Source organism: Mandrillus leucophaeus, unplaced genomic scaffold (assembly GCF_000951045.1).
Source record: "Mandrillus leucophaeus isolate KB7577 unplaced genomic scaffold, Mleu.le_1.0 Scaffold208, whole genome shotgun sequence".
Taxonomy (NCBI): Eukaryota; Metazoa; Chordata; class Mammalia; order Primates; family Cercopithecidae; genus Mandrillus; species Mandrillus leucophaeus.
Genome location: NW_012102121.1, coordinates 832,137 through 835,820, shown reverse-complemented (window position 1 = coordinate 835,820; position 3,684 = coordinate 832,137). Strand labels below are relative to the sequence as shown.

Below are 3,684 nucleotides of genomic sequence, written 5' to 3'. Positions count from 1 at the left end.
CTTCCCACCAAACACACTAATTTTCTATGAGAAGTGAGTTGGACATTGGCTTTTGCCCCCTTTCTTCATTTTGGCTACCAATATCATTATCTCTAGAATAATTTTTTGGCTCATGAATGGTACCTTTCCTTAATTTCAAGCACTAGTGAGATTTGTCCCAGTTTTGTATTTCCTTAGTTTTCCAGACACCTATGCTCAGATCTCCATCTGTTTTTTGAGTTGAACATCTTTTCCCACCACTCTCCTCCACCAGTTGTCTGTTGCCTTTAATTAACATCTAAATAGATAACACATTCTTCTTTAATTATAATATGGAAATGTCTACGAACAAAGCAGATACTTTTTTTCTTTTCCTGCAAATGCCTAGGAAAGAGTGGTTCCAGTCAAGTTCATCTGAAGTTTTAGGCAGCTGCATCTACACAGCCCCGGGGCATGGAGGTCAGTGTCTGGGGACAGAGGTAAATACCCGCAATCTGTGCATCCCTTTGATTTTCCTTTTTTAGTGCCTGATTAATCATCTGGTGCTGAGGGACAGTTCTCGTTTCTTTAAATTCTTCTGGTTTGATTTGGATTTTATACATCACCTATAGCCTCCTGAAATGTCAGTGACTTGGATGGCCGTAGCTTCAGAAAACTTTTCTTTGAGAATTTGGGTCCCTTTGAGCTCCCCCTCAGTCTGGGAGGCAAACATCCAATGAACACAGTGCAGAAGAGGAAGCCTGCAGATCCTGCGTGGCAGAGGAGCTACAAGGGCAGGGCTCCACATCTCTGTGCCTGACTGATGTAGCCCACCGCCCTAGGTCACTGGGCCACCTGAAAGCTGAGTATCCTTTTTAAAAGAATTTTTGGAACTTTTATTTTGAAATAATTTTAGACTTAAAGAAAAATTGCAAAAATTAAATAGAGTTCCTTTATACCCTTCACCCTGCTACCTCTGTTAACATCTTACATAATCAGGAAATTAACATTGACAGGAAATTAACCAGGAAACGAAACCAGGAAATTAACATTCGAACAATGCTCGTAACTAAATTGCAGACCTTATTCACATTTCCCCAACTTTCCCCTAATGTCCTATTCTTGAACATCCTTTTAAAAATGATTTTTAATGCATCACAAATATTCACAAGTGATTTGCATCGGATCTGTAGTCATACCTGGAGGCCCAAATAGTGGGTTATATTAATTTTGAGTTATATGTTTGATAGTTTGTGTGTTAATTTTGAAATCACAGACAAGCTCAGTGCCAAGCTTGTAGTCTTGGCCGAATGAACATTGACCGTGGCCCTATGCTTCACACTGTGATTTCAAAGACGAGCTAGATGGAGTCTCTGGAGTCAGCATTAAAACCTCTAGGGAAAATCATGTTCTTATGTTGGTAGTTCCAAAGATAAGCTGTAAGGAGCACAGTTGGAGCATTTGCTCTCTAGAGATCACATGTTATAAGGAAATGTTGCTTTTCTGAAAATTAGAAATTAGAAAAATCCTGTCAGCCAGTAACCTTTTAACAAATGGTGGAAACTAGACCGGGACTGGGAGGAGAGGTATCGGGAATTAGGAAATGAAGCCTTGGCTGGCCTCCTCACCACACCTGGAAATATATCCTTTTCAGAGTAAATTAATGGTACCCCTACATTTATGGAATGAGACTAGTACTGGTATTTGGATAACACTCTATAACCAGTGGTTTTCCATACAGCATGTCATTAAAAATCCTCCTCTCAAAACCTGATCAGGGTGGTCTGGTGTGCAGAGTGAAATAAAGCATCTTCACTGGCTCTGTTTCTTTCCAGGCTTAGAGATGGCGTGGATCCAGAGGCCCCCTGTGAGTGCAGTCAGTGGGAGCCCTTCAACATGCCCTAAATGGCATCTGCTTCAGACAACTCTCATGCCTATGCTGGCAGGACTGGAATCCTCTCCACCAGGTATGGCCTTGCCCAGGGATTCTCTAAGTCCTATGTTTACCTGTGCTGTGCAGTTTAAATGTTCTGTTAGTGAAAGAATGATCCACTGATAGAAATGAAGTAGAGAAAGGTAAAAATTTAGGAATTTCACCACCAGGCTAAACTACTTCCAAATATTCAGAGAACCTTGGATGAGCAGTCAAAGTCCAGGGCAAGCACAGAAAATGTTGTGAACTGGTTTCACTCTTTATTATCCTTTGTTATGAAGATGATGTATTAGTAACAGTGTTATAGGTAGTTAGGCATGAGTGGGGCAGGAGAGAGCTCTCCCTCCACCCACTAGAAATGTCGGGTGATGGTTTGGCAATTATTGCATTGCTTCTCTAAAACTGGCAGCACCAAGGAGAGGCCATTTCCTGATGGTTCACACCTGTTAACATCAAAATGCTAATTGAATGCCGGCCCCAGGGAGAAGCAACTTCCTGGGCATGCGTGTTAAGAGATGAAAATGGTGCAATATGATCTTCTGGGGGCACCCTCCACTGGAAAAGGAAGAAAGCCTCAGATGGGCATGTGTACAACCCCCTAAACTCACTGTGTGTGCTCAATTCCAAAGAGTAAGGAAAGCATGGGCATGCGGAAAGACCACCCTAAAGGAAGAATCCTGGGAAAGAGGTGAGCCTATGAAGTCCCAGGATCAAGGTCAAAGGCCCCTTTTGCTGTCTTCTTTTGCTCTCATTTCTCTCTTGTACCTTCAGTGCCTGCTTGGGTCTCTTTCAAGCTGATTTTCCTCTCTTTCCTGTTCTAAAACCTTTTAAATAAACTTCCACTCCTTCTCTGAAACTTGTCTTGGTCTCTTTTCTGCTTTATGTCCCTCAGTTGAATTTTGGACCCATACAGATATGCTGCCAGTAACTTGGGGTAACTTGGATCTCTTCCACTGGTAACAGTGGTAATTGTAATCAATGATAAGTGCTTCCTCTGTGGTTTACTTGAATTATTTCCTTTAATTCTGACTGATTTAATTTTAATTATGATTTAATCTATAAATCTATAAAATTTAATTCTGATTTAATATATAAATAGGCAATAATACAGATGAAGCTTAAAAAGTTGGGCAACTAGATTGAGGTCAAGTAGCCAATAAGTGCACAGCAGAGCCTTGATTCACATCCAGGCATCTTGGCTAATAGCTGCCATCTTAACCATAGACCATACTGGGACACAAGTAATCCTAACATCATTCTGTTTGATTTGACCTTCAGCATTCTCTCTTCTGATTTGTTTAACACTCAAGGCCTGGTTTTCTTATTACCTAAAAACATATGCTGTTTGAACTTTTGTTTCGTATTTCTTTGTAAAATGAGGTAATTCTGTTGGTCAGTCTGTAAGCTCCTTTCTAGGGCTAAAATTCTACAGTCCTGCAATTCTTTTTTCTGTTGCCCAGGCTGGAGTGCAGTGGTGCCATCTTTGTTCACTGCAACCTCTGCCTCCTGGGTTCAAGTGATTCTCCCACCTCAGCCTCCTGAGTAGCTGGGATTACAGGTGCCCACCACAATGCGCAGCTAATTTTGTATTTTTAGTAGAGATAGGGTTTCACCATGTTGGCCAGGCTGGTCTCAAACTCCTGAGCTCAAGTGATCTGCCTGCCTTGGCCTCCCAAAGTGCTGGCATTACAGGCATGAGCCACCGCACCCGGCCAGTCCTGCAATTCTTGATATCACTCTTTAAGTGTTGGATATCTTTAACATTGCTACTGAAAACATGCAACAAACAAATT

The 3,684-nt window shown here is 41.6% G+C and overlaps 1 pseudogene; it reads right to left on the bottom strand.

Moving 5' to 3' along the window:
- Positions 1 to 439: 439 nt before the first annotated feature.
- On the bottom strand, positions 440 to 766 carry LOC105539728 (annotated as a pseudogene).
- Between the last annotated feature and the right edge of the window lie 2,918 nt (positions 767 to 3,684).